This window comes from Peromyscus maniculatus, chromosome 10 (assembly GCF_049852395.1).
Source record: "Peromyscus maniculatus bairdii isolate BWxNUB_F1_BW_parent chromosome 10, HU_Pman_BW_mat_3.1, whole genome shotgun sequence".
NCBI classification, from domain to species: Eukaryota; Metazoa; Chordata; class Mammalia; order Rodentia; family Cricetidae; genus Peromyscus; species Peromyscus maniculatus.
The window spans coordinates 9,517,501-9,536,625 of NC_134861.1; the positions used below are offsets into that span (position 1 = coordinate 9,517,501).

Sequence of the window (19,125 nt, forward strand, 5' to 3'; positions counted from 1 at the left end):
GCCCCCCACCCCATTAAGTAAAATAATTTGAAAGTTTTTTTTTAAACAAAGAACATTTACTCTCACAAGAAACTTGGGCATAGTTTGTGAAAGAATCATCCTCGTAACACACACACACACACACACACACACACACACACACACACACACACACAGCTGACATTCATACAAGAACAGGAGACAGGATTGAGCAGGACTAAAGATACAAAAGGAAGGTATAGGCAAAGTAAAAGTGATGAATGAACAGGAAAGGAACCAGGACAAGAGAAGGAGACTGACCATGCAAAGACACCAAAGACAAGGAGATAGGAACGAGGACATTTAAAAAGTCAGAGAAAACAACGGGCACTGTGGGTTTAAGTCATTCATGCTTAGCTAAGTATGGCCCTGGGGTCAATAAACTTCCTTTAAAGAGCACTACTGCCACACCTGGATGTCCACACACAGAAAGAGATAGACTCCGAGCCACATCCTGAACCACATGCTAAATTAACTCAAAATGTATCACAGACCTAAGTAGAAATTAAACTATAAAATTTCCCACAGAAAATATTTTTAAAAGTATTTGTGCTAAGTAAAAATTAGATACAACACCAAAAACTGCAAGTCATAAAAGAAAAAATTGCCGGCCGGGCGGCAGTGGCGCACGCCTTTGATCCCAGCACTTGGGAGGCAGAGCCAGGTGGATCTCTGTGAGTTCAAAGCCAGCCTGGTCTACAGAGAGAAATCCAAGACAGGCACCAAAACTACAGAGAAACCCTGTCTCGAAAAAAAAAAAAAAAAAAAAAAAACAAAAAAAAACAAAAAAAAAAAAGAGGAGGAGGAGGAGGAGGAGAAATTGCCATTCTAGACACCATCAAAAGTCTTGTTTGGAGTACGCCTTTAATCTCAGCACTCGGAGGCAGAGGCAGACAAATCTGTCTTAGCTGAGGCTAGCCTGGTCCTCAAAGGGAGTTCCAGGACAGCCAGAGCTGTTATACAGAGAAACCCCCCCCACCCAAAAAAAAGTCTTGTTGGAGCTGGAGTTTGACTCAGAGGTTAAGAGCACCAGCTGCTCTTCCAGAGACCCAGGTTTGATTCACAGAACCCATATGGCAGCTTGCAACCATCTGTGAGTCCAGTTCCAGAGTATCTGACATCCTCTTCTGACCTCCATGGATACCAAGCATGCACTTGATGCACAGACATACATGCAGGTAAAACACCCGTGCACAGCCGGGCAGTGGTGGTGCTGCCTTTAATCCCAGCACTGGGGAGGCAGAGGCAGGCGGATCTCTGTGAGTTCGAGGCCAGCCTGGGCTATAGAGCTAGTCCAGGACAGGCTCCAAAACTACACAGAGAAACCCTGGGGGGGGGGGGGGGGGGCGGCGCAGGACGGGACATGACCATGCACATAAAATAAAGACCAAAGGCCTCCATTTTCTAAAGGTAATGTTGTGGCTGGGATATGGCACAGGTTTCACATGTGCAAGGTCTTGGGTTTGATCCCAGTTCCTCCAGCCCTAAATAAAAAGGCAACTTTAAGAGACAAAAAAGACAATTCAAAGACTGAAAAAACATCTGCAAACTACATATCTAATAAAGTATACATATCCAGGAATACAGAGAACTCTCAACTTAGTAAGAAAATGAACAATTCAATTTTTAAAAATAGACAAGAGATCTGAACACTTCACCAAAGAAGGCATAAAGAACTGCACCATCATTGCTTATTAGGGAAATGCAATTTCAAACCACAATGACATGCCTATACCTATGAGAATATCTAAAATTTAAAAAAGAACTGAACATCAAATGCTGATGAAGACGAGGAGCCAATGAGCCCCGACACTCCAGTGGACAGTGACTGGTGACAAACCCTTCATTCCTAGATTGTAACAAAGCATGTGTCCCCACTGACACTTACAGACAGATGTTCCCTGGCAGCTTTATTGGCAACAGCCAAGCCAACAACCCTGTGGTAATCAAACTTTTACCACTCTGGACAAATACCTGAGAAAAACAATTTCAAAGAAGGAGATATTTATTTTGGCATCTGTTTGCAGAGGATGCAACCAGATGGATACAGTTCACTGTTGGCTGCCTGTATTGTTTTTGGCACGTGGTAAGGTAGAAAAGCATGGTTAAAGGGCATGGTAAGGCACAGCTATTCCTCCCTGGCAGCCAGGAAGCAAGAGTGTATCAGAAGGGAAACTGATACCCCACAAGCATTCCCAGGGGCCCACTTCTTCCAGTGAGACCCATCTTCCAGCTCCAGCAACCACCGCAGACTACTCACACTGCCAGTCCCTCAACAGATTCAGGTCAAACCCTCATGGAAACACACTGACAGACATACCAATTCTCTAGGTGACTTCAATCCAGTCAAGTTGACAATCAAGATTAGCCATCACGAGAAAAAGATCAGTAACAGTGTTAACTGGCTGCTCTGGCCTAGGGCCTGAGTTGAGTTCTCAGCATTCAGAGAGCTCCAGCTCCAGGGGACTTCGTGCACTTTTCTGGTGTCCACAGGCACCTTCACCTACATACCTACATGTGCACATTCATATTCACATTCACATTCACATTCACATTCACATTCACACACACACACACACACACACACACACACACACACACACTAAATAAATACATAAATACATAAATGAGATAAAGGGGCTAGAGAGACACGTTGGAGATTAAGAGCACTTGCTACTCTTGCAAAGAAACTGGGCTTAGCTCCCAAAATCTACATGGTGGCTTATAACTGTCTGCAATTCCAGTTCCAAAGGATCCAATACCATCTTTTAGTCTCCTCAACCACCAGGCACTCATGTGTTGTACATACATACATGTAATTCATACACATAAAAATAAGTAAATTAAAATAATAAAATAAAGCCAGGTGGTAGTGGTGTAGGTCTTTAATCCTAGAACTTGGGAGGCAGAGGCAGGTGGGTTTCTATGAGTTTGAGGCAAGCATGATCTACAAAGTGGGTTCCAGGATAGCTAGGGCTATTACACAGAGAAACCAAAATAATAACATAATAAAATAGAGCAAAGATTAGCCACCACAAACCTAGATTAGGAGTAGATTAGTGGGGGAAAGAGGACAAAAAGCAGTAAATGAATTATTTTTATCTTATGTGTATTTTTTGTCTGCATGTAAGCTATGTGTAGCACAGGTATGCCTGATAACCTCGGAAGTCATAAAAGCATGTTGGATCCCCAGGAACTGGAGAGTTATAGAAAGTTGTGAGCCACCATGTGGGTGTGGGAAGCAAATCCAGGTCCTCTGCAAGAAAAGCAAGTGCTCTTAACTGCTGAGCCTTCTCTCCAATGCTCTCACAATTTTTGAAAAAGTTTGATGGGGCTGGGGGAGGACAAGGTTTCTTATACAACTGAGGCTACTGCTTTAGCCTCTCAAGCTGAATTTGTGGATTACAAACATGTACCACCACATCTGGCATAAAGAATTATTTTTAAATGAATCCCATATGATTCCACCCATATAATTCTAGAAAATATAAATTAAGCTTCATGAGAGAGAAGAGATCAACAGTAGCTCAGGGCAAGATCAAGGCTGAGGCTTGCCAGAGAGGGAACATCAAAAAACATCATGGGCATGTTCACGAAACAGAACTCATCAAGTTACATTCTAAAGGCATGCAGCTTAGTACATAAGGAAACAGCCAGGTGTGGTGGTACACATCTGTAATTCTAGCACTTGGGAGGTGAGAGCAGGAAGAACAGGAATTCAAGGTTCTTCTCAGGTACATAACAAATTCAAGAGACAGACTGGGCTAGACCATGACTGAGAGAGGAGGAAGAAAGTAGAGCTGAGGTGAGGGGGGTTGAAAAGAAAATGGACAAAGGGAATAGACAGGAAGAGGAAAAGAAGCCATGGTGTTATCGTTGCTAGCTAACAAGACCTACCCTGAAAGGAAGAACACTACATACCTTCGGCATAATCATATCAACAGAATCAAAACGTACTGTGGGAGAAAGGTTCAAAGGGAAGTATCACTGGAAGGGCAGCAATGCCAGCCTATGCCATGGTCCAGGAGTAAATAAGAACCAGGGTCAAGACAGCCTTGACACAGACACACAGACACACAGACACAGACACACAGACACACACACACACACACACACACACACACACACACACACACAGATTTTTTTTTTTAAAGGGCTTTAACTACTGTCCCTAAAACTGTAGCTTTGGGTGCTCTCCATGAGAGATCTGAAGGAGTCTTGAGAAGGCCTCAGTCACAAAAGTCAGGAGGAGGATGGGACAGTGACAAAGCTCGGTGGGGAAGGCTGGCCTTGGTGACTGATGACTTGTCTGATGGAGAACAGATGCAAAAACTTAGATCCCCCTTCCACAAGGTGATCAAAAGAGAGACGACGACTTAGAATATGGGGACAGCAGTTCATTCTTGTGCTCTCTGTGAGGCTTTACATTTAAAAGCACTTAACAAGCTGAGTGTGGTGGGTGCAACTGTAATCCCAGGTCAGAGGATGCCTCAGCCCCACAGTGAGACTGACTAGTCAGCCCCAGGTCACACAAAGGTGGGAGAATCAATTCCCACAAGTTGTCCTCTTGACCTCCACATACATTCCATAACACACAGCCATATACATAAAAGCACATGCCTGCACATACACACACATTCATTCTCATTCTCTCTCTCTCTCTCTCTCTCTCTCTCTCTCTCTCTCTCTCTCTCTCTCTCTCTCTCTCTCCACTCCCTCTCCCTCTCTCACAGAGTAAAAAGTAATTTTTAAATTTTAAAAATTTACGGAGCCGGCTCAGCAGCCAAGCCCGTCTGTTGCTCTTGCAGAGGACCTGAGTCCAATTCCCAGCACCCATACCAGGCAGCAGCTCACAGCCACCTATCACTTCAGTTCCTGGGGATCTGCTGCCCTCTACTGACCTTCACAGGCACCCATACACATGGGGCATACACTCATATGGACACATACACAAAAATTAGTATTAAAAGAAAAAAATTCAAGATTCCATTCATGAGGCCAGGGAGATGGCTGAGCAGGTAAAGACCCTTTCAGCCAAGAGCCAATCAATGACCTTTGATCCCTTGGCCCCACATGGTGGAAGAAGAAACCTGACTCCTATAGGTTGTCCTCTGACCTCTACGTATGTGCCACGCCACATGCCACGTACACACATAAATAAATAAAGTGTAATAAAAAGGTTTTCAATGGTCCATCCATATGAAACATGAGAACCAGCTGACCTATTAAGCATCTAGAGCTGAGGAATTTCTATGCATGAAGTTCTAGAATAACAAAAGTGTTCTGGAATTAGTAATAGTAGTGATGCTTGTATACCCTTGTAAATATGCCCTAAACAGCTCATGAGGAAAGGTAAACGTTAAGGTATCTGAATTATATCTCAAATTTTGTAATATTGTACACACGGATGCATTTGTGGTGAGGGTTGTGTATGGGTGTGAACCTGAAGGAGAACATGAGGACATACCCCAGGGTGTGCCACCATCACTATAGGATTCGTAGGGCCAAGCAAGGCCTTTCCTTTTCACATTCTCTAATTCACTTGTCACAGTAGCAAGTATTTTCTGATGTTAGATACAAGAGGCCTGGATGATGACTCTTTGGTTAAGAGCACTTACTGCTCTTACAGAGGACCGGGTTTAGTTTCCAGCATCCACGTGGTGGCTCACAATCTTCTGTTAACTCCAGTTCCAGGGGATCTAACATCTCTTCTGACCTCCACGCACCATGGTGCACAGACATACACAAAATTTAAATACATAAATATTTCTTAAAAGAAATAAATACATTTTTAAATAGAGGAAATTCAACAAGATACTAATACCAATGCAATTTGAATAATCTTCTCTATTTCCCATATTTTCTAAAACCTGCTATTATTATTTTTATGACTAATTAAACAACTGTTTTCCTGTTACCTAGGTATAACACTTTCTGGGAAAGACAACATTCATTAAAGCAACATCAACATTAACTATCTGGCTTTTAATGGAACTCAGCACACATGAGATTTGTATGTAATCCTCCACAGTAACTTTCTGTGACTAAATTGAATGGGAGTTGGGTGGTGGTGGGGGAAGCCCCCAGCAGCATGCTACAACTGTGTTTAATAGGACTATTTAATGAGCGGAAGACTAACTGTATATTGTTCAAGTTAATATACTGTTTTTTTGTTTTGTTTTGTTTTGGTTTTGTTTTTTTCGAGACAGGGTTTCTCTGTGTAGCTTTGCGCCTTTCCTGGGACTCACTTGGTAGCCCAGGCTGGCCTCGAACTCACAGAGATCCGCCTGGCTCTGCCTCCCGAGTGCTGGGATTAAAGGCGTGCGCCACCACCGCCCGGCTTAATATACTATTTTAACATATTATCAATTAGTTTCTAAGGAACATGATACACAACTTCACTGGGTCAGAGTGAAATGCATCTTAAAGAAATCAAGAAGATGGGTGTGGATCAGTGGTAGAGTTTCTGTCTAAAAGGTCCTGGGTTCAATCCCCAGCATGGGGAGAAGCAAAGAGGAAGAAAAAGGTAACACCTTGTTAGGGGCTAGAGAATTAAGAGCATTTGCTCTTCTTCCAGAGAACCTCAGTTTGACTCCTAGCACCCACATTGGACAGCTCCTAACCAATCTACCTTCAAGGGATCCAACACCCCCTTCTGGCTTCCTCAGGCACTGTACTCATGTGCACAGACACACAAACATATACATAATTAAAAATAAAAAAAAAAAAATCAAGCAACATTGAAGAACAGTAATGACCCTTCTGTGGACAAGGGAATGGTACATTTATCTTACAATATTGAGGGAAAGAAAAATTTCTAAAGTCTAACATAAAGTAAATTATTTAAGAGAGGATAGTCAACTAAATAGAAGAAAAGCAATAAATAAGAAAATATGTAAAGTTTTATTTCTAAAACCATAGAAGGGCAATATTGAGGTACACATCAATTTTATTAAGTAGGAAATACTAATAGTAAACCACTGCACAAAATATAACTCTTCCTGTAAGTAAAGAGATAAGAGTCGGGCAGTGGTGGCACACACCTTTAATTCCAGCACTCAGGAGGCAGAGGCAGGCAGATCTCTGTGAGTTTGAAGCCAGCCTGGTCAACAGAGTGAGATCCAGGACAGGCACCAAAACTACACAGAGAAACCCTGTCTCCGAAAAAAAAGAGAGAAACAAATTAAGCCACAAATATCATAACTATTTAAAATTTGAAGGTACTCATTACCTATTATGACCTAGACTTGGCCAACTCAGGAAAGATCAGAAAAAAGGCAGTCAGCAATGTGTTCCACTGCAATACCAGGAAGCAGACGGTCACTCCAAGACTCTGCTAAAAAGGTGCCAGACTACACCATAGGCCCTTCCTAAAAACCATCAGCATCTATAACTCTTACCAACACCAAAGCTATCTCCTAGCCAAGAAAAGACATTTTTCATCATGAACTACATCTGGGGTTTAAAGGGCTTTTATTTTTTATTATTATTATTTTATGTGCATCAGTGTTTTGTCTCCATATATTTCTGTGTACCATGTGCACACTTGATGCCCTGAGGCCAAAAGGGAGGGAGTTAGATCTCCTGGAACTGAAGTGACAGACAGCTGTGGGTGCTGGGAATTGAACCTGGGTCCTCTGGAAGAGCAACCAGGGCTCTTGACCATCTCTTTAGCCCATATCTGGGGTTTTAAATCACCTGGCCTTTAAACCTATCCACAACTCTATTTTACCAGTGGAAAAGAGAACCCAGTACCTAGAAGAAGACGAAATAAGATGACAAAGAGGAACATAAAAGTAAGAAAGATCAATTGCTTTAACTTGACAGGGTGAAGTCACACCTAGTCTCAGTTCCACAAGTACATGAAATATGGTTCCAAGGAAATTAATTCTATCCTACTCACTTCCTTTGTCATTATGATTTTTTTGAAAAATTTGCATTAAGAAAATTTGATTTTCCTCCACTAGAAAAATCTCTGAGTCATCTTAGTTGACCTGAACCATCATTCTTTTCTACTTCCAATTTTGTTGTTGTTGTTGTTGTTTTTCCAGACAGGGTTTCTCTGTGTAGCTTTGCGCCTGTCCTGGAACTCATTCTGTAGCCCAGGCTGGCCTCGAACTCACAGAGATCCGACTGGCTCTGCCTCCTGAGTGCTAGGATTAAAGGCGTGCGCCACCACCGCCCGACTACTTCCAGTGTTTTAAGTGGCCCTACAAAACAGACTAGAGAACTGGCATGGACCCAATTCTCCTCATCTCCAATGCTCCCTCCAGATTCTACTCTTCTAAGTCACATACATTTCAAATGTCTCTTCCTCCTTTCTTCTGGCTTCCTGAATTCATAAAAAGGCAGCACAGGCATTCCCTGGACCAAGAAGAACGACATCCCGTGGACTGGTACATTCACCACACTGGAGCACTGCTTGTCAAAGCTATCTATACCTGAGCTATAAGCCCAGCAAGCATCTCCTGCTGTGACGTGTATCTCCTAGATGGAACCTGCACATCAAAGTTATTCAACACTCTGGAGGAGATGGCATGAGAAGCCTGAACACTAAGAAATCTTCTCTTCAAAAAGGAGGAGCCTGCTTCAAATCATCCTAAGCTTCTTGATGCTGGAGTTATGCTAACAAACAATATCGATTTCCCACCCATCAAGGAATGCTGTATCCAAGTACTAAAAAGCTCCCAGCTCTAAGTAAGACGGCCAGACAGGCACAGCAACCCAGGCCTTGCCACTGAGATCACAGAGCCTCTGGAAGGGCTCCAAAGGCAAGGAGAAATGACCCTACCTCTAACCACGAAACATGTATTGTGTCCATAGCTCAGACACAGCCAAGGGAGAAAGCAAAGGAAGAGAGGAGTCTGGGAGCCAAGCCGTGACCGAGGGCCATGTGAAAGCTGTCCACAGTTGAGATGGACAGGTGGTAATGGAACAGCATCCAAGTGCCTCGCTCCACAGTAAACAAAATCAGAGCTCAGATGATTCAGCTGTGCAAGCAGATGGTCTCTGAACACAGGTGGCCTCCCCAAGGAGCTAGTCTGTGGTATTCTACAAATATAACACATGAATGCTATATTAGAACTCAGACACCTTCCCTTGCTCTAATAGGGACTATCAGGAACATATGTACACACTTGCCTCTCTTACACACATACAAAGGGAGAGGTCCACGACCTGCCCACCTCTGAGTATATTTTAAATAACTCAGTTAAAGAGCTAGACACATTTTGCTTACAAGCACACGTCATGAGATTTCCCACAAAGCACCTAACTTCTAGGGTCCTAGTGACATCCAGTCATCAGTGTCTGTTTATAAAACTACCACGACAAATGGCTGGACACACACAGTGTATCCTAAAAAATCTCCCTAATAAATGTCTCCAGAAAAATTCCTAAATGAGAAAATATTAAGCCACATTTGCTGACTCACAGCTCTAATCCCAGCACTTAGTGGGCTGAGATAGAAGGATCACCATGAGTTCAAAGCCAACCTGGATAGCACAGTAAACTGCAGAGCTGCCTGGGCTGGTGAGACCTGTCTCATCCCAGGAAAGGGGAGAAAAGAACAGTGACCAATATATTAGTTTAACTTTTCACTGAATTAGGAAATCAGAAAGTCGCTGGGCAGCGGTGGTGCATGCCTTTAATCCCAACACTCAGCCAGTGAGTTCGAAGCCAGCCTGGTCTACAGAGAGAGTTCCAGGATTGCCAGTGCTACATAGAGACATCCTGTCTTGAAAAGAAAAAAGAAAGAAAGAAAAAAGAAAGAAATCATAAAGTAAATTTGTGTTCTGATTTTCAAACACAAATGAAGAGAGACAACATCTGTGACTATTGGGATGGATGGACTAGTACTGGGTGACTTTGGGATGGTGAGGACATCATGCCTCCTCATCCAGTCACTGGGCAGAGCGTGGCTAGAAACCCCCCACCTTTACACGCTCATCACACTCAGTGAGGCAGAGACTTATTCTCAGTGCATCTGAACTAGACTCTAACTCAGTTCTAGATGAAACCCCAATTCTTTTTTGCATGGCTTTATTATACTCTGAGTTTTACAAGAATAACAGCTACTATGCAAATCTGTCTGATTTGAGCCTTTACTGAAAACCAATCACCCATGCATGCACCCCTAGTCTGTCCATCAGGACTCCACCAGGCTTCACGTGCAGTTCCTATCTGAAACAGTAATTACCTCATTAGGGCCACTGGTATTTCTACAACGAAAAACAGGCCTGATGTCTCTTGAATCTTCTTCATACATGTGTACACACATGTACAAGATTGTACTCTAGGAGTATGCAGATAAACAGTATCATATTTTCACTTCAGGACAATACTATTTGCCATAAGGAGGAAGCAGTGAGTTAGCCAGGGAAGACAGTAGAGTTTAGAGTGCAAACAAACTAGTTTTGTATTTTACATAAATGGAAGCTTGGAGCTCTTGCCCTCTCTGAGATACTGTTAGAGGTCTGAAACTCACACACAGGACATTAAGGTTAGGAAGGGCACTCTAGCATGGCAACATGGCTTCTCCGGGAATCCCACAGTAGCCACCAGAAAAAGAAAAAAAAACAAAAAAACAAAACCAAATCCACAACAACCCACTTATCCACAAAGTTCTGCCAATGCCTCCAATGGCCCAGGCCACAGTCTTGAATTCTCGGTAAGGGCAAGGGCTGTGGCAACAACATAGTGCCCTGAGGAATAGGAATGAGACATTGTCTAAACCCAGATTGGAGAAAGTTCAAAGGTCAGAACTCTTCTATTCCATGAAGCACCAATGTTCTATACAAACATCATTCTCACAGAATTAACAAAGGACTTTAGCAGTCATCTAGAACACTTTCTAAAAGAAACCTGTAAAATGACAAGTCTTAGGGACTTCCCTCTATGTACAAAAAGCTCTTCCCGGCCTCGTGCCCTGACACAGGCTCAGATACTTTTTAGGCACAGGCACACAAGACAGTGACCAGCTGCCTCTAGTGCTAAATAGTAGCTGCAGAGACCAGCACCCCAGCACCAATAGGGAAGTGAAGGGGCCCTCAGGGTAGGAGCACCACCACCTACACTTCCCCAGTTCAACCTGAGAACACAGGAAACACCGTGGACTTCACGTCCTCATGGCACCTCAGCCAGGTCCCCACATTCAGGCAATTTAAAGTCTCAGCCAATACCTCTCCCCTGGGCACTGCCAAAGCCTTCTCTTCTGTTGTTGTTCGGTTTTCTGAGACATGGTTCCTCTGTGTAGCCCTGGCTGTCCTGGAACTCGCTCTGTAGACCAGGCTGGCCTCGAACTCCTACCTGGCAGGAGTCTTCTTTTAAACACAGTCTCGTGTTTTATAATAAGTGTTGTTACGATAACCTAGCAGTCATTTGAAAAAAGATAAAACTCAATTTATATTTCACAATAAGAGAATAAATTGCAAATGGGTCAGTTATATGAAAAATTTATAGGAAAAATTAGTAAAAACGCTAAGTATGATTCAAATTTTCAGATGCCAAAAAGATTCAGTTTTATAATAAACATTTTAAACATTAAAGAAAATGTTTGTTTAGCAAAAAAAAAGTGGGGGGCAAAGTAAAAGGCTAAACTGAGAGAAACACTAAAATAAGCATTACACATGAAGTTCTAATCCCTTCCCTTCTCATACTGTAAGCTCTTAAAACCTGAAGTAGACGAGTAGAACAGAAAATGAACAAAAGACCAAGACAATGACTCCTATACATAAAATGATACGCAAGCACCTTCACACAAAATAAAAGAACTATTTATTTTTTTATTTGAAAGTTTATTTTTCTGTTGCTGTTCCTTTCTTTCCCTGACCATCCTGGAACTATGGAGACCAGGCAAGCCTTGAACTCACAGAGATCCACCTGCCTCTGCCTCCCAAGTGCTGGGATTAAAGGCATGTGCACCCATTTGGGAAGCTGAGGTACTTTTGAAGTTTTTATAGCACATTAATAACACCATGCCACAATGGTCATTTTAAACACATGTCATTTATTTTTAAAAAATTCAATTGTAACTGCAAATATCTATGTTGGGGAGGGGGTGGTATGCAGGGGCAGGGAGAGACCTCATATGCACAGGAGTACCAGGGGCCATGTGAGCCAAGCAGGCACACGGGTACATTAAGGCCAAGGCAGACATCAGTCACTCCATTTCCAGGGAACACTTCAAGTTCTTTTTGTTCTAATTTTCCTTAAACTTACTGCTAGAGAAATGCTCAAATTCTCATAACCATCTCTAGTTAGCCACCATTCCCCCATAACTCTGCTGGAAAAGAGGCTGCAAGACTAGAGAACAAGAAAGCTGGAAAAACATCCGCAGAAAGAACCATTCCCACGCACAAGGCCAGCCTGGCGCAGCAGAACACTGGGCAGTCACTGTAGAAAACGCAGCCGCCAGTGTCCGTCCACCCAGACCAGGGAGGACGAGGAGGTCAGCACAGCTGCAGCACTGGCCACCACCAGCAGCAGAAGGAGAAATGCACAGCTGCAGCACTGGCCAGCACCAGCAGCAGAAGGAGAAACGCACAGCTGCAGCACCGGCCAACACCAGCAGCAGCAGGAGAAATGCAAGCACGGGGACAGAGGGGCTGCAGGACAGAGGCCCCTGCTCTGTGGAGGAGCCAAGCAGGGGTAGGGGTGGGGGAGAGCACAGCAAACAGCTGCTACAGGACCGCGAGGTTCCACACCCTCAAGAGCGGGTCCATGACCAGCCCACACCTGTGCTCCAGACCCCTGCAGCCACAGAAAGAGCACTGGCCCCCGGGAGATGACTGTAATCTAGGCTATGATGGGTGGGCTTGGCTACCTACTGAAGGCTGAAGGGGGCCAAGTACGTTTCCTTCCCTGCATTCAAGAGCCCAGCAATGAAGAAAGAGGCCTGAGGCCTCCTCTAGATCCCAGAGAGCAGACAGTTCTGCTATTAAGGGACCAGCACCCCATCCCTAGTGAAGAATGGGTCAATTAAAAACAATATGGCAGAAAAGGAGGAAGGGAGGAGGCAGAGTCTTCCCCGAGGCACGGCACGGCACGGCACGGCACGGCACGGCACGGCACGGCAGTTCCACCCACAGAGCAGTGGGGTTTGCTTTCAGACAGTGTGCCCAGACAGAATCAGAACTGCTCATTTAACTAACTCGGGGACAGCGAAACCCACTCGAAAACTCCTACTAGTGGGTGGCCAGGAAGAAGCCTTCCTTTCTCCTTTCCGATTGAACTGCACGAGAACTCATGGGAACAAAGAGCAGCAAGAAGTCCAAGTCCTGAACACCTAACCCAAGCCAGCAGAGACTGGGCGGGCAGGGGCTTGGGGCACTGGGGCAGCTGACACTCGGAAACCATGTCTATTCCTTCTTCCACATTGGCTGAGTCCGAGAAGCAAAGGCAGCACAGCTGTGCAGACGATGATGTTTCTGTTGACAAAGGAACACATGTGTATCACTGGTCCCGGCTGTAACGGAACTCAGAGGACGCAGGCCTGGAAAAGCAGCAGGGGAAGAGGAAACCGCGGCAAGAAAACAAGAAGATCAAGAAAATTGGCTGTGAGGTGTAGGGGAAGCGGCTGCAGGCCTCCACAGCTCCTCAAGACGTCTGGAAACACGGCCCAGCCCCCAGTTTTTCCCTAATTGAGAGGAATGTTCATGGCACACCATCTGCTATGAGCGTATCTACTATGAAAATGGAAAGGGAGCCAGCAACCTCCACGGACAGCAACCTCCAGACAGATCTCGAAAAGGAGAAACAGCTACTCAACCCAGGCAGGTTTTCAGGAGGAGGCACTGTCATCAAAGGAGGTGACAGCTCCATGTCCTGAAGACCACCTGGGGGGACAGGATATGGAGGTGGAGGGCAGTAATATTGATATCCTAATCCTATATACACATGGGTATGTGTTAGTTTTACACATACAAAAAATGTAAATTAAAAACTATATATATCAAAGAAAGATAACAGGAGACATAAAGTACAATGATATTAAGTACAATGTGTTCGTGTTTCCAGCCAAGTGTTATTGCATTAGTCAAAAGTTAACAAATTTTTGAAATAAAAAAGGTATACTGACCTTCATTATGGAAGAAAGAGAAACTAGAGCTAACTAAGCCAGTGCTAACTCTAGAGTAGCACCCAGTTAAACATGCACCCGTGTTCACCCCACTCTCACGGGCTCACACAGAGTAACGTCCAATCCTGCAGTCTCTCCATGGCAAGTGCCTGGAAGAGGCGCATCATTTTTATCTTTTACTCCCTATTTTTGCTGTCCTTCTCTATGTAGACACATAGATATTCACCACGATGTTACAACTGTCTGCAGTGTTCAGTACAGCAGCATGACGGGCAGGCTTGTTATCCTGAGCAATAGTGGACCACACCGCCATCTGTGTGAGCGCACCATGATGTGTGCACAGCAGCTAAATCACCTAACCATGCACTTCTCAGGACTTATCACTCCTGAGATTAAATCATGTGTGACCGACTCTTCTCCAAGTTTTACTCATACGGTATCATTTAAAACCCTAAGTGTTGTCACTCTGTTTACATGACAAAAATAAGGTCCAAAGCCTTCCAGCTGACTCAGCAGGTAAGGCACTGGCCACCAAGCCGGACATTCTCAGTTTAATCCCCAGAAGCCATGTGGTGGAAGGAGAGAACTGATTCCTGAAAGCTGCTCTCTGATTTCTACACACTGCGGCACCCTCATGTGTATGCACATATAACAAACAAATAAATAAGGCCCACTGACATGCAGGAATCTCCTAAAGCCAAGTCAGGGCTTTCAGACTCACACTCTAAATCCATAGGAAAAGACCTAAGGGGGAACAGATGATGGAATCGTGAAGGGGGAAATGAACGTAATGGTTTTTTAGTGTAAAGAAGCAGAACCACAGGGCTGGAGAGGTGGCTTGGAGGTTTAAAAGCACTAGCTACAGCCGGGCGGTGGTGGCGCACACCTTTAATCCCAACACTTGGGAGGCAGAGCTAGGAGGATCTCTGTGAGTTCGAGGCCAGCCTAGTCTAAAGAGCGAGATCCAGGACAGGCACCAAAACTACACAGAGAAACCCTGTCTCGAAAAAACAAAAAACAAACAAACAAACAAACAAAAAGCACTAGCTACTCTTCTAGAGGACCCAGGTCCAGTCCCAGTACCCAAATGGTGGCTCCATCCATCTGAAACTCCAGTTCTAGAGGATCTAAGGCCCACTTCTGACCTCCATAGGCACCAGGCACACATGTGGTGCAGACATACAGGCAGGCAAAGCACCTACACACATACAATTTTCCTTGCTCATCTTTCAGATGGGAACACACCAGCACCAGCCCCTGGTTTCATCTCAGCCTCCAATTAAAGTATTAAGGCTCCATGAAGAAATCTGCTCTACTCTACAGCTGAAGGAGAGAAAGAAGAGAAGAATGTAAAGAAAGCACAGCAAGACACAACATCTGTAACCCAGCATTAGGAAGAGGAGGCAAGAGGACCCAACCGAAAGTCCACAGCCAGCCTGGTCTACACAGTGAGTGACAAAGTGTACTAGTGTAACGGGCTGGTAGGGTGTCCATGGGACCCATGAGCCCCTCACACTTCACCCTTGTTCCTTACACAACAATTTCTAGTGAAATTCATTGGGTTACATAGATAGATAGCTGGATAAATGATGGATAGATGAATAGGTGGGTGGGTGGATGGATGGATGCATGGATGCATGGATAAGGCCAGCAAATGGCTCACAGAAGCACTTGCCCAAGTCTGACACCTGAATTTAATCCTGGGGACCACAGTGGAAGAGAGCCAACCCCCAAAAGTTATCCTCTGACCCCTACATTGCACACACTCATACAAATAATTTTTAAAAATAAAATTTAGAAATAAAAGATGTGAAGGTAGGAGGAACAGTTGGGAAGAAAGAGTCAGAAGTGGGAATGAACAAGGATATAGGAAATGAGCATGATCGATGTACCATCTACACGTAGGTGACAGTGTCACAATGAAACCCATTATTTATAATTAACATATAAATTAGTAAACAATTAATAAATAAAGACACCTCCCCTCCAAAAAAAAAAAAACCACAAACCCTCGGGTTTTGGGAAAGTGTACATTATTATATCCAAAGGACAAGTCAAATGAAAGAAGCAGCTTGAGCAGTTAAATAATAATGATGGAACCTAAGTGATAAAACAAATATCACTGACTATAAATATTAAAAAGGGTAATGGGGAAACCATGTCCTTACAGTGTGGGCACAGAAAGAATAGCTCATAACTGAACTAAGCTCCCACACTAGCCACCAGCAGACCAACTCATGGTAACTCAGCATAACAAGAGATCCTTCCTGTTTTAACCAATGTAAAAAGGTAGCTCTGACACAACCAACCTACTTTTCCCAGGGTTCTTCTGACCTTAATCATTTTGTCTATAAAACCAATTTCCTTCTCAGTTCAAGAAAACACTTGTCTTTCTGTAAAATGAAGGACTGTTAATTCTAGCATTACAAATAAGCCAATTAGATCTTTAAATTTATTTTAATTTTGTCTTTTGACTAGTATATTAGTAAATGTAGAATGGGGCTTGCAGAGGACCTGGGTTCAATTCCCAGCACAAATATAGCAGTTCACAATGATCCATAACTCCAGGTCCAAAAGGACCCAACACCCTCTTCTAATATCCACAGGCACCAGGCATGCATGTAGTGCATAAACATCCATGAAAGCAAGACACACACATAAATAAATCTTTTTTGTTTGTTTGTTTTTGTTGTTTTGTTTTCTGAGACAGAGTTTCCCTGGCTGTTCCAGAACTCATTTTGCAGACCAGGCTAGCCTCAAACTCACAGAGATCCACCTCCCAAGTACTGGGTTTAAAGGTGTGTGCCACTACTGCTGGGCTAATAAATCCTTTTTTAAATGTAAAATGATGGACAATAGTCTAAACTTAGCAAGCACCATAGTAATAACTGATTCAGACAAAAATAAACAAGCTCAGAAAACTGGGCTTGAGTACCTTGAGAAACAAAACAGTTACCTAGCCCAAAGTCATCTCCCTAAAGACACTTAGCAATTACAATGAAAAAGAGCATAACTAGACAGGAGGGAGGGAGAGAGGGAGGGAGGGAGGGAGGGAGGGAGGGAGGGAGGGAGGGAGGGAGGGAGGGAGGGAGGCAGGACAGCTACCACTCAGCCAAGGGATGACACTGTGAGCTGCCTACTATGAGGCACTCAGAACGCAGCACCGCTTTCTAAAGCACTCTTGCTCAAAATATGTCCCATGACTATCATCATCAGGAAGCATCAGAAGAATCTGTGAGAAACAGTTCAACAAAAGAGAGGCAGACTTACAACAGAGGGAGAGGAGAAGGGAGAGAGGAGAGTGGTGGCAGGGAGGAGGGAAGAGGGGAAGGGGAGGGAAGGGAGAGGGAAAATAGGTGACCTTTAAAGGTCATGAAAAACACCAACTTAAAACGTGTCCTAGGAAAGAAAGGGAGTCTGAGGAAACAGAGTCACAAATACAGTAGCAGACTAAACCCTGGCCAAGAAAAAAGGAAAGATTTTGAAACAAGGAGCAAAATCTGAACAAGGCCTATGAATGAGCTAATACCAAGAAATATAGGGATTCTTGGTGTGATTTTTGCAATTCTTTTAAAATGCTGAATTACCTAAGAGTCAAAGAGTTTTTTTTTTAAAAAAAAAAAAAAAAAAAACAAATAATAATAGTGGTGATAATATACTAGTCCTTGGTTAGCCAAGAATAGACTGGTACCATCCCGAGGCCATAAGCACACAAATCACATGCCACACACATCATCACCCTTACTTTGCAGAACCCCACAGTACTGTGTAAGGGAGCAGATCTCCATGGGCTCCAAATCTGATCTTGCATCATAGGCCACAGGAGAGGACGTACTCCAGAACTAGGAAAGGGAGTGCTGCAAGGCGGTTCTGTGCATGCCCACAAGCATTAAAGCACTGCTTCCTTCCACAGTGTCTTCATCCTAAGAGACGTTAAAACTCCTATCACTCAGCCAGGTGTAGTGACGCACACCTTTAATCCCAGCACAACCAAGTCCCTGTCAGGGGAAGAAGAAGAAGGAAAAAAGCCTCAGGTCACTGACTCCCAGCCCCTCACAGCATGTCAGGAATGTGGTGCACAGTTCTAAGCTGCCACACAAACGTTGATAAGCACTGTAAAGCACCAGGGAAGGGAGGACAGGGCAGCATCCTAACAAGGCAAACTAGAGGAGCTCACACCCCAAGGCTCAAGACAAAGGAGAAGAGGTCTCAGGACTCTGGGCTTCAAACAAATTCAGAATTGCCCTAAGAAGACAGGGTAATATATGATGGACAAATAAAAAAATGGAGAGAAAACAAGCAATAATTGTAACTGAATAATGTCATTCATGAGATGTGTTAAAACTACAAGGTGGCTCACTTTGAATGTGATTTTTAATGCCCATCACCACTCATTCAGCTGTTTACCAAGGCCAAGTATGTGCTAGGTGCTAGGATCAACAGTGACTAGGTAGACAAGATGTCCTCCTCCGTGGGAAAGTGAGGTATGAGGAGGAGACAAGAGTTGATGGAGACATGGACGAAGACGGCGGCAGTGGGGCCAGCCCCAGGCCTGCACTCCCATCAGCTGACTGCCCGCCTCTAGACTCCACCGAGAAAGAACAGGACTGGGCACAAGGGGTCCAAAGCAGACGTCAAAGCCGCCTACCACCTGCAGGGCAGAGAACAGAGGACAGCCTGCCTAGAACATACTGGGCCCCCCACTGAGCAGAGACAGCATAGGGATCCTCTAGCAGCATCCCACTGAGAAGGAGAACAAGAACTACCAGAGACTAGGATCTTAGGGCTCACAGAGATTCCAGGGGAACACAGAGGAGAGCTCCAGCAGCAGGTCTGACCACACGGTACGACAGGGGTCACCTATGCTTCCAGGCTTGTCTGATCCTTGACTTGAACACCAGCTCAGAGGCTCACCCTCCTTACCAAAGCTCGCCCCCTGCTCCCTTCAAGTCCCTTCAGACCACAAAACTCAGGCTCACCATGTGCCACCTATGTGCCAAGTGCTAGGAACTCGTGCAAACAGGCAGACA

General features: G+C 44.3%; 1 protein-coding gene and 1 long non-coding RNA gene across 4 annotated transcripts in view; one reads left to right on the top strand and one right to left on the bottom strand.

Annotated features, from left to right (window-relative positions):
- Nudcd3 (NudC domain containing 3) overlaps nt 1–19,125 on the bottom strand; it is a 97,032-nt gene that overhangs the window by 57,081 nt on the left and 20,826 nt on the right. The gene's annotated exons all lie outside the window — the stretch shown is intronic.
- LOC121832706 (uncharacterized) lies at nt 5,324–18,396 on the top strand. The gene is made up of 3 exons (XR_006076386.2): nt 5,324–5,382; nt 15,329–15,543; nt 18,009–18,396. It is a non-coding gene; the product is annotated as an uncharacterized LOC121832706 (long non-coding RNA).